At 33.9% G+C, this 12,887-nt stretch overlaps 1 long non-coding RNA gene across 1 annotated transcript in view; it reads right to left on the reverse strand.

The window, feature by feature from the left end:
* Positions 1 to 942: 942 nt before the first annotated feature.
* LOC118350029 (uncharacterized) overlaps positions 943 to 12,887 on the reverse strand; it is a 37,275-nt gene continuing 25,330 nt past the window's right edge. The window contains exons 3-5 of the long non-coding RNA XR_004803105.2: positions 12,538 to 12,679; positions 8,839 to 8,957; positions 943 to 1,076 (exon numbers count right to left, since the gene is read on the reverse strand). This is a non-coding gene — a long non-coding RNA (uncharacterized LOC118350029). The remainder of the gene's footprint in view (positions 1,077 to 8,838; positions 8,958 to 12,537; positions 12,680 to 12,887) is intronic.

Here is a 12,887-nt window from a genome sequence, read left to right on the forward strand (position 1 = left end):
ATGCATGCATATGTTCTTAAACATGGTCAACTAGTACTGGTTTCAGTATTGTATATATGCTATAAATATGCTATCTCTCATTCAACATCTTTTCTCGTAATGGTTGTCATACCATTTCATACCAGGAAATATTTCTACAATATAATTTAAGTTTATTTAGCACATTCTTTATGAGAGTTGGGAAAGTTGACAGAAAAAAGTAAACATCAAAATGATTTCATGCGTTTAGCTGTTGTGAGAGTGGAATGGGTTTCTGGGAATACCTCCCAAGGTATCTGGGAGAACTTTGGTTCACATCATACCTATATGTCTGTTGAAACTGAAACTGTCACGAGAAAATGGTGTTTCTCTTACTTATTTAACAGGAGATGAGATTTGGTGTACTTTATCGAAGTGATTTTTGCAAAATTAAACAGTGTGATTTTGGCCTCCTAATGCAATTGCACTACCCACTCCCAATCCCCCCAAAAGAATTCTTTGTGGAATTTCTCCTTTCTGGAAAAAAAAAAAAAAAAAAAAAAGATACTAATTTAAGAGTTTTATTTTTAGCGACCATCCCTAAATATTATAGTAAACACCACTGATAAATCCATTGCATTTTGTGATTATTCCTATTCCTAAATGATAAATGTGTTTTTTTAAAAAAAGAAGTGATGGGGCAAGATTTATAAAATCTATGCATCCCCCGATTCTAATACCCCCCTAAATGATTCCATAATCTGAGCCCAAATCCTGCTCTTTTCACTTGCACCTGCCTGTCAATTGTCAGTTTAAACGAGTCAGCTATATATATTTTTTTCTATTCTCCCCATGAAAAACGATGGAAATTCTCGCATGACAGTTAGTAATTGCAGAAGTTCCACAGGGACTAATATTCAATGTGCTAGTTGAAGCAGGAAAGTCTGGATACAATTATTGAAGTCATTTCCCAGTGCACTGCAGGTACCCTCTAAAGATGAGGGGTGAATAGATTTATTTATTGCTCTCATCCAAAACTTCAGTTTGATGAATAAACCAGTTTGCATCCATGTGAAGCTCTCTTCCACATTGGATTCAGCCTCTGCGTACTCCATTGTCTAAAAATAGAGAAAAATTATCTTTCCCTTTCCCTTTGGCCAGACATTAAGGCCTTTCAAAGTGTAATACTTCCCTCAGATGCATATTTATTACGATTTGATATCACTACAACATATTAGAGAAATAGCCTATGCATTCTAGTTTATTTAAATAACACAATAAAAAAATCAGAGATCCAACAGTTATGGTTGGGTTAAAATAAACTGAAGAAACTTGATAGATGGAGATTTTTAGGATCACGATCTGATGTTGATTAGACTATAAACTTGGAGGTAGGGTGGGGTGAAGATGAAGAGTACAGATATTCCATGTTATGACATCCATTGGATGAACAAGATGTTTCAGATATTGCTAAGGAGTTTGATTATCTAAGCAATTTCATTAAATCTAAGCCATCTCAAGATAGGAAGAAAGAAAGAGAAAGAAAGAAGAAAGAAAGAAAAAGAAAGAAGAAAGAAAGAAAGAAAGAAAGAAAGAAAGAAAGAAAGAAAGAAAGAAAGAAAGATAGATTAGGGATGCCTGGGTGGCTCAGTCAAACATCTGCCTTAGGCTCAGGTCATAATCCCAGAGTCCCAGGATCCTGCTCTACTTTGGGCTTCTTGCTCAGCAGAGTCTACTTCTTCCTCTGACCCTCTCCCCTCTCATGTTCTCTCTCTCTAACTCACTCTCTCAAATAAATAAACAAAATCTTCCAAAAAGATAAAAGGAAAATAAGATGTATCCTACAGAAACTATTCTTTAAAAAAAAAAAAAGATTTTATTTTTTATTCATGAGAGACACTGAGAGGCAGAGACACAGGCAGAGGGAGAAGAGGCTCCATGCAGGGAGCCTGATGTGGGACTGGATCCGGGGACCCCAGGATCTCGCCCTGGGCTGAACACAGGCGCTAAACCACTGAACCACCCAGGGATCCCAACAGAAACTATTCTAATTCAAGACGTGTGTTGGCACATGCGACAAAACCCATGCAAATTGAAATCAAATCAACAAAACCAAATAGGACAAAGATATCTTAACCCAAACTATAACTTATGATATAATTTAGAATACAAAAACTAGATAAATAATGAACAGAATTAACATGCACTTTAAAGTATGCTACGTGTTGTTCTTGGTTCCTTTGTAAAAAATGTAATGGGGCAATAACCACTTTCCTTAACTTTTTCCTACATCATTCTCTTCTAAAAAATAATAGGTAAATACTTATTCTTGGAGTACATAAAATGTATAAGGCATCTGAAGTTTACTAAAAATTGAATGTAGATTAAAACTGTTTCAAATCTAGTTTCAGTATTAGACCCGACCCTAAAACTAACTTACTTAGCTTCTACTGTATCAGACAATTCCAAGTTCCACAAAAAGGGCTGAAAAATAAATTTTCTATCCCCCTCTGTCAATAGGGTGGGCTTTGAAGTAGTCTCAGATCTTATTTCATCAATCTCTTGTCCCTTCTCTCTGCCTCCACTGGTTACTCATTATTGCCATCACTACTTCTGCTGAGATCATTTATTTTCCTGGATTTCAGTTTTGTTAAAAAGCAGATCCGTATCAGCTTAGGAGTTAGTATGGTTTTTGGGAGCATGCTAATAATCAAAATACCTGGTTTCTAGACATGCTACTCGTCCCTGGAAGGCCAGGTGTTGCCGGAACTCCATTTAGGGCACACACTATATTCCAAGGACCTGGCATCATTCTTGGACCATAGAAACTCCTCAACATACATTTAAAAGGATGAACAAGGAAAGGAAGAAGTTGGATCTTGGAAAGTAATTTGATTCTTTTCACAAATTCATTCTAGTTGAGAAGAAATGAAATGATAAAAACAAATATACAGACAGGTAAGTTAAGAGCTAATGTAATATGTCATACAAAAAATAAGGAATCAACAAAAACTTAATAGGATAGGATAGGATTTCACAGGAAAGCAAGCCCTTCATTTACAGGGGAATGGAAGTAATATCTCTCGCGGCCTATTATATCTCTTTAAATGTCAACAAAAGACTCAGATCATCCCAGACCGAACCCCAGATCTCTCTCCCATTACCTACCACAAAATGTCCCTCCTCCTATTTTACCTATCTTAGGAAATGGCTCTCCTATTCATACAGTTATGGAAGCTAGAGACTAGAAAGCCATCTTTGCCACCTCATCCTCATTCAACTAACGTCCCCAGTGTATCACAAAGTACTAATGATTATTATCTCCCAATATTCATTTCCTTATATTTCCACTCTTATAACAATGTATGTCACCATTTTAGAAATTCACCTACATTTACAAAAATTCTTCTATGTATCCACTTTTTCCTCTTCTGATACTTTACCCCCACAGTAGCCAAAGTAATCTCCACAAAGGCAAATCTAATGATAACGACTTCCTCCCTTAAAACTTTCAGTGCCATCCTATTCTTCTTCATATAAGAAAAAAAAAATCTCTATACAGGGAACCATAAAGAACCACCATTCTACTCTACTTCTATGGGCTGACTATATCAGATATCTTACATATGTGGAATCATGCAGTATCTGTCCTTCTTAAACTGACTAAGGCAGCCTTCAAAAGGTGACGGGCACTGAGGGGGGCACTTGACAGGATGAGCACTGGGTGTTATTCTGTATGTTGGTAAATTGAACACCAATAAAAAATAAATTTATTTAAAAAAAAAAAACAAAAACAAAAGGTGCATCTCTTCTCCAAACTCACTTTCACAGAGACTAAGTTGCTCGGGCTTTTCAGGGAAAGATATCTGTCCATTGTCTTTGGGAAGCTCCCAAACACATTCCAAAGTATTTTCCCTTAAAATTGGAAAATATCGTGGTAATATAGAAACACTTGTAGCACAAAAGTTAGTAACACTTCTTTTTAATGCTGGCTATTAACAGGGGTGAGGGGGGAGCTGAATCATTTAGGAATTTAGGATAACTTTAAGGCTTGTTTTCTTTGGATTCAAGAAGAGTAAAAGTCACTCTTGGATTTCATCCATATGTTCCTTAAAATGGTTATCTAACACATTTTAATATTCTAATGCAGTGTTTTTGTAAACACTACTGACAGGCCTAAGCTAAGATACATATGGTCATATTTTTTGTTTTAAAAAGAGAGGAAAGAAAGCAGGCAGGAAGTGATTTAGTAGGTGGTCAGGATGGAATGAGTGTCAAATTACAATTAAAATACTCAATACTCCTACCCGACACTCTTATACGTGTAAACTGAACACAAAATAAATATGTGTATGATTTTTTTTAACTTTAAATAGTATATGGGATATATGTAAGTCACTTGTGAAGAGGTAATATATCTAATTTTTGCTGACGCTTGATAATTGTGAATGGTATGAATGGAAATACACTGGTTTATAAACATGGGTGATGAATAAATAGGAGATATTTTTCTTATAAAATTGAAGAATCTTTTTTTTTAAGTTATATGCAAATTTCAGGCACATTGTGTTTAAAATAGTTATTGAAATATATAGATTACTTAGATAACATGGGTTCTATTTTTATTCAGTTGGCTTATAATTACAATGGGGGTGATTTGTCCTAGCTTCAAAGACATAGCTTAAAAATTTTAGGAACTTAGAAAATTTTCTCAGATAAAAATCAATTCAACTTAGAGGATATGAACTGTTATTCTAATTATGTTTACTTAATTGGATTATTATTTGTATTATATTTCAAATTTCTGAAGGATTAGGTGCAGCATTGTACAGATTTTATTTAAATCAAACAACAGTAAGAGTTTAGCAGAAGGTTAGTCAAATCTAGTAAACTGCAGTAAGAAACACAAAAAGTCCAAGAAAAGTTGGAAAGTCATGCACATTAAGAAAAAATGAACCATAATGAGAGTTCTAAGTCCTTTAGGATAATTTTCAAAAGTTGCTAATAGAAAGGAGAAGAAAGAAAATGGTTTTCGTATTAGAATACTTGAGACAACTTTGGGGAAATCTCTATTCCTAAGGCAGTTTTCATAGAGCATCAGATGGTGCCCTTGACAAAGATTGACGTCTAAAATGAGAAAGTTATAGAGCAAGTAGAGTGATTCAAGTCCAATAAATCACCAGGACCATATGGTATATATCCAAGATTTCTGAAGGAAATAAGTGTGAACTAGCATAGATACAGGGGGAAAAAAAAAACAGTGTGAAACACAGTCTTAATGGTAGCATCTGTTTTTAAAGATTGGAAGATTACTAATTTGGTATCTAGACAATAAAGGGAAAATTTTTTGAAAAGTGTCATACAAGAATTTAATATATTCTGCCTTTATTAACTAGTGATGCTGAGTAATCTTGATTATTTCTATACTGTTCTTTCGTTATCTTTCCCTGATCCTTCGATAATAAAGCTCTTCAGTCATGTCTCTTTCTGATCTTGGCTGTTCTTCCAACCATGCATTGCTTAATAAACCAGCGGTTAACCACCCTGGATCTTCAAATTTATGCTCACCTGTCGAGGACAAAAACTGATATCATACCTGTCCCTCCTCAGAGAATTTGCAGGGGTTTTATTCTTGTGGTTATTTGCTTTTTGTAGTTGTTTTGCTTTCTTTCTTTCCTTTTCTTTCTTTTTTTTTTTTCTGTTTTGTTTTGATGACAATAAATTGGAATATACTGGCCTACAAATAGATCTGGTGTTGTTCCATTTTGTTTTTCAGCCATTAGCTCACCCTCTTACATAGCTATGAAATCCAGGTAGGGTTATTCAAAAGATCTGTTGAGTTCTAATTTGAGAAAGTGAAGATTCAAATGGGTTGGCTTATTTTTAATTGAAGTATCGAATACATACAGAAAACTGCACTAATCATAAGTGCATGTTCTCAGTGAATGTTTACACATACGTGCACTAATGTAAGCCCTAGCTAAGTCTTCATATAGTACATCAGAGCCCTTAATAAGTTTTCCTTTACCCTCTGCCAATCAATATTACCCCCAAATTAACCACTAATCTGAACTATAATACTATCAATCAGAATTGTCAGTTCTTAAACTTCAACTACATAAAAGCATACTGATTATTTTCTGGCTTCTTTTGCTCAAATTAATGTCTGAGATTTGTCAGTGCTGTAGTGCCAATCAGTAGATGAGTTTTATTTTATTTCTAAGTATAGCTTCATTTTAGAATATACCATATTTTATTTATCCACTGTTCTATTGATGGAATTTCAGGCTATTCATTTTTGTGTCTTAAGTGTAAAGAGACTGTATCATTATTCTTATTTTCATGTCTTTGCTGAACATATGCACTGTTTTTACTTGTTAATAAACCTAAGAGTGAAATTGTTAGTCATGGAGTAAGCACTCAAATAAATTCAGTAAATAATGCCAAGCTGTGTCCCAAAGTATTGATACATTTAACACTCTAATAGCAATACGTATGAGTCCAATTGCTTCACAAATTCACCACCACTTGGTATCAATAGTCTTGTCCTTTTTTTAGCTATTGGGTAAGTGGGTGAAAGAATCTCATTGTGGTATTGATTTGCATTTCACTGAGGGGTAATGATGCTCACACAGTTTATAATGTTTATTGGCTATTTGAATACCCTCTTTTTTGATGTATTAAGTTTTTTGCTCATTGAAAAAATCAGATCTTTTATCTTTTATCTTTCTCTGGTTTTTAGGAAATCTTAATATATTCTGTATTTGAGTCCTTTGTCAAATCTATCATCTATCTTTCCATTTATTTTTCCATATAAATCAATATTCTTAATGTTTGAGGTTCAATGAAGTTTCTTTTATGCTTGTGCTTTTTGAATTGTGTTTTAAAAATCTTTGCCTCCATCAAAGATCATACAGATATTTTCCTATAATTTAATTAATTCCAAAGCTTTATTGTTTTGCATTTCACATTTAGATGTATGATTCTTTTAAAAATAATGTTGAGGTCCAGAATGAGGAAAAGGTTAATGTTCATGTTTTTCCAAAGGAAAGTCAAATTTCTCCTGCACCATTTATTGAAGATACCATTTTCCCCTCACTGAATGTCTCTGGAATCAGTGAGAAATGAAACTGAACAGAATTTTTATAATATTCCATTACTCTATTGCCTATCCAGTGCCTATTGAGTATTCCACTGGAATTTGCAAAGATTATTCAGGAAAACAGCATACGCCCAGACACCCAGACATGCATACACATGCAATAAGAGAGACATTGAGAAAAAAGGAGAAAGATTGCATTCATAGGAATGCATTTGCCAGTTTATATCAACCATATGAAAGAAAAGTGAAAATGTCCATATGCAGCCAGGGTGATCTTTCAAAAGCACGTATTAGATAATAATACTTTCCTGATCGCACATCTCCTACGGCTTTCCATTTCACTTGGCCCAATATTTTACCATAACCAGTTAGTTTGTACGTATTGTGGCCTATGACAAACTCTCCAATCTCATCTCAAGCCACCTTCCCCTCTCCCTCTCTTCTTCTATCACTCGCAATGAGATATCCACAGTAACATTTTTTCTCCAACAAGGCATGCTTTTTGTTCATCTTAGAGCCTTGGAAATTCATATTTCACCTGGAATGCTGATACCCAGGTTTGTGCTTTGCTGAATCAGTTCCATCATTCCAGTCTCAAAATACATGTCCAGGTCATAGATACCATGGTTCATCAAATCTAAAATTTCAGCCCTCATATGTACCAGCCCAACCGCACTCTTCCCACCCCAGTATCTCTCTATTGCATCTTTTCATTTATTGTGTTAAAGAATCTGTCAGCCTCTGACATGATCTCATTCATGTATTTATCTTAAACTCACATATTTTTATTGTTGTCTGTGCATTTGCCTAGTTTTATTTTAGTATAGTAATATTTCCTGTAGATCATATTTATTGACAGTGTACATCTTTATTCAAGCCCAAGGAAATAAAATTGTGAACTATAAAATACTGAATACTATCTAACTGATTTCAATAAAAAAGATAGTTTTTTTATTATTTTAAAATACACTGTAAAATGAAAAGTAAATAAAAAATAGTGACTTTCTAATCATTTTAGGCTAGGCTGATTATGTAAAAGCCTTCAGAGCCTTCCTATCTAGACACTAGATACTTTAATCAAGAAAAGTATCAATACAGGATACTTAAATACTATGCAAATGGCAAAGAACTATAAAATAGCTTAGGATCCTTGCTTACTTTTTTAAGGATGCATGTTCACACATGCATGCATGTGTACTTGTGTGTGTGTGTATGTGTGTGTGTTTCCTTTTAGAATCTAAGCTCCTTGGGCTTTTTATTCTGAGGGCCAGATAGGGCTTGGCATATAGAGCTTGCTAAATAAACATCTGTTGAAGTCATAAATTAATTGGAATCTTAATTTTAAGTGAGTTCTAATCAAAGTGAACACACTAAATATTATTTAATATGTTTCTTCCTACACAGTATAGACTCACAAAAACTGTATAATTCTTTTTCTCCTCTCTATGTCCACCCTGTGATTTTTCTACCATGCTAATTTTTCAATAATTTTTAGTGACCTAAACGAGGCTCATTTGAATTCTTGTCATTAAACATATTCAAATATTTAATTTTTTTCTCAAAGATATGTGGTAAAATCCTTAAAGGCCCACTTTACAGAGAGAAGGCAATATACTGTGGCAGAAAACAGCTTATTCTTATTAACAGGATGAATAAGATGAAACTTGCCTTAGTTTCCTTATCTATGAAAACAGAACATTAGACCCTCACTCTTCAGTCAATTACTGCTCTAACATTCTTTGATTTTATACATTTAAAATGAATAACAAGGTACTTACTGATATTCTTCATGACTAAGATGAACTCTTACTTTGGATTAGCAAGAACAATGCTGGTGGCTTCAAATCTTCTTACCATGGAAAAGGCTGGCATTCCTCCAAAGAAAAAGCTGCTGCTCCTGCCAGGGATACAAATATCCACTAGTGAATGATTGTAAATGTTCCCTTCGCTACAGTTTCAGCAATGTTTCTCCAGAGTCAGTGGTGGAAGAGACACACTTTCAGCAGTGGTCCCAACTTCCTGGCAGTGACTAGGATAAGTTAATTGGGCCCTTGGAAGTTTCTACTCAGATAGGAAAACTGAGGAGCATATCTGGCAAAGACAGAAGACATTATAGCCAGTTAGGCAGTGAAAAGACCTTATAGAACTATGCAGAAGAAAACAGAGAAAGGTAAGTCCCATCTTTCCTTGTGAAAGACTAGAAACTGATAAAGAAATGAAACATAAGTCACTTTTAGAACGTGTCAAACAAAACTACTCGTAAAAAGAAGACTTCAACTTCATGGAAGAAAATGTCAATGTCCCAAATGTGATGGGCAGTAACAACAAAGGATATCCCCAAGGTACTCTTCTTTTAATGGGATAAGAAAAGAAAGTCAGCTAGGACAAAGAATCATTTTTAAGAGACAAGGCCTTATTTATTTATTTATTTGTTTGTTTCAAAGAGTTAAACTTTCTGAGTAACAGCATTTTTAAAATTGGGAACTGTCTTTTAAAGGAATACATTGAGTTTATCTTATCAGATAATGGTCATGCTATCAAGAAATTGTAAGACTTTTGGATGACTTTTTAAGCCAGGAACTTTGGATACTATATTTTTTTTGTTTTTCTACTACATAGTTAATCATTTCCTTGATGCTATAGAGTTTTTATTAGTAAGGTTAGAAAATGCCTCAGTAACACAAGCAGAGTATCATTATTTCATCCTGATTTTTTTTTCTATATATTAAACAAAGTCTCTAGTGATGTTGATTTCAAAGCCCATGTTTGATGAGCACCAGGTGATGAGCAGTAAGTGTTGAATCACTATATTGTACACCTGTAACTAATATTACACTGTATGTTAACTGGAATTTAAACAAAATCTTGAAAAAAAAAAGAAAACAAAAATAAATATAAGTAAGTAAATAAATAAATAAATAAATAAGGATTAAGGTATTTCCAGGTTCCATTCAGACAGAAATTTCTAAATGGACCCCAAGACTTAAACGTCTTTTACTAACCTTTAGCAATTTGACCAATGTTTCTTTATGCTACATTGTCCCTTTTGGAGATTCTAGGGTTTAAAAAATAATTTAAATATAAAGAAAGAAGGAGTTTATTGTTTGCTAAAGATTGGATATCACAAGTCAGCCTGACATAGGGAATCCCTAGAAAATATAAATGCTTATTAAAAAATTTGTTTAGGGGCATCTGGGTGGCTCAATGAGTTATGCATCCAACTCTTGATTTTGGCTCAGGTCATGATCTCAGGGTTGTGAGATTGAGCCCCACTTTGACCTCCATACTGAGTGTGGAGCCTGTGTTGGATTCTCTCTCCCTCCCTTTCCCTCTGCCCCTTCCCACCTCTCTCTTAAAAAACAAAAACAAACAAAACAAAGCAAAAAAAAAAAAAAATTCTTTAAAAATCATTAGGGTGAACTGACCTTGAAAAATAAGTGGTTCCAAAAAAGAAAGTAAAATAATAATAATAATAATAATAATAATAATAATAATAATAAGATAATAAAAATATATATATATTAACCTTACTTTGATTTTTCCTTTAATAGAAAGTTGGGAAAATCAGTCTTCTTTATTTAGGTAATTTGAAATGTCAAGGACATATATGTTGAATATTCTCTTTCTTTAAACTTCATTATTCTCTCCAAAGATATATCTAAGGGGACATTTCTCTTGTTACTTGTGAGAGACAGTATAGTCTAGTAGAAAGATCATTATCTTAGGCCTACATCCTTGATAGGTCTTAAAATACGTTGTCCCTGATCCTCCATTTCTTCATCAATATACACGGGAACATTAATCTTGCCCTTAGGTGATACTGAATTTTTGTAAAGACCTGATATGTTGAAAGTCAAATATAAATAATCAATAAACAGATCATTTTGTCTTTATTTTTATGTATTTTATAATACAATAAAAGCAAATGCCTTTGGACAAGAGAAATGTTTATCAAAATGAATAAATTTTAAAAACTGTAAGAAACTAGAAAAAAGAGAAAATTAAACCCAAAGTAGAGAGAAGAAAATAAGTAATAAGAAGTAAAGCAGAACTTAATAAAATTAGAAACAGGAAATCAATAGAGAAAATCAATGAAACCAAAAGATGGCTCTTTGAAAAGATCAATAAAATAAATTATGTTTCTAAAGGAAAAAGAAAGAGAAAGAAAGAAAGAAAAAGAAACAAAGAAAGAAAAGAAAGGAAGAAAGAAGCCCTCAAAAATACATATAAAATAGAAGTTAAAGGTCATTGGCATGGTGTAGGTGGAGAGACTCTGCAATTAAAATCATTCAAAGATACAGATTCCTTCCATTTGTTGTTCTGTTCTTTACTATGGTGTTTTTCTCACCTGCATGGTTAAATGAGCTTATCTCCACTGACCAGTTCAGCCTATGAAAGGGGGAGAAAAAGTTTAAAGTGAAGAGCTTGAACTTTATCTGGAACCTGCACAGATATTTCTTTCTAAGCCATTGGACCAAACTTCAATGTTGAAATCTGCTGGACATTCCCAGAAAAGCTGGGAAATCTGAGTAATCATATGCCCAACTAAAATGTGGGGGATCCCTGGGTGGCGCAGCAGTTTGGCGCCTGCCTTTGGCCCAGGGCGTGATCCTGGAGACCCGGGATCGAATCCCACGTCGGGCTCCCGGTGCATGGAGCCTGCTTCTCCCTCTGCCTATGTCTCTGCCTCTCTCTCTCTCTCTGTGACTATCATAAATAAATAAAAAAATAAAAATAAAAATAAAATGTGGAGGTTTTGCCTTCAAAAGATTAAAGAGAGCTAGAGAAAGAGAGAGATGATTAGTTGTCTCTATAAGTCCTCTGTTTCAATTCTTCAAATGGTTTTTTATTAAAATTACGATAAAATACGAACTCCTAACCATGACCTAGAAGGCTTTATATTTTCTCACCTCTCTGACTTCATCCTCTACCTTTGCCACTTAGACCAATACAAACTAATTATTTTTTTCTATTCCCTTCTGTCACTATACCAAGCTTGTTTTTAATGTAGGACCTTTACATGCTGTGATTTGCTATTCCTTGTACTGGTACCACATCTTCTCGCATGGTTGCATCTTTCTCATGGTTGGGACTTTTTCCTTATCCAGTTTTTAGCTCTTTAGAAACATTTTCCCTGACCACCTAAACTAAATTATACTAATTGCTATTGCTCTCATTGCCTTTTCTCCCCATCCAATATTAATAACCACTAACTGTAATTAGTACTTTCAACACAGTCTTATTTCTTTATTTACTTACTATTTATTTATTTACTTCTTTATTTGCTAATATTATTTATTAATGTTTTATCTGCAAAGAGTAATCTCAGTAAGAATAGGGATCTTATATTTTTCAATAGTCCTGACATGACACAAACAGCACATAATTATTTGCTGAACAAGTAAATAAAAATAATAATAAATGTGATGGGAAAGGTAGCACGTAGAACCACAAAAGCACAGAGAAGTTTGGGGTACCTGGATGGTTCAGTTGATTAAGCATCTGCCTTTGGCTCGGATCATGATTCCAGGGTCCTGGGATGGAGCTCCACATAGGGAGCCTGCTTCTCCATTTCTCTCTCTGCCACTCTCCCTTCTTGTGGTCTCTCATTTTCTCTCTCTCAAATAAAAAAATATATATATATTTAAAATTTTTTTTAAAAAAATCACAGAGAAGGAATAGTTTATCTAGGGTTGGGGGTAAGGAGAAAAGGTTTCTAGGTAGAAATGTCAGAGATCTAAAGTATGATTTTTAAATATATCTAACTGAAGGAAATGTAAAAGAAACAACTAAAAAGTCTAAATGATGAAAAAAAAAGTCATTCAAG

The sequence above is a fragment of the Canis lupus genome, chromosome 13, assembly GCF_003254725.2.
Source record: "Canis lupus dingo isolate Sandy chromosome 13, ASM325472v2, whole genome shotgun sequence".
In the NCBI taxonomy this organism is placed as follows: domain Eukaryota; kingdom Metazoa; phylum Chordata; class Mammalia; order Carnivora; family Canidae; genus Canis; species Canis lupus.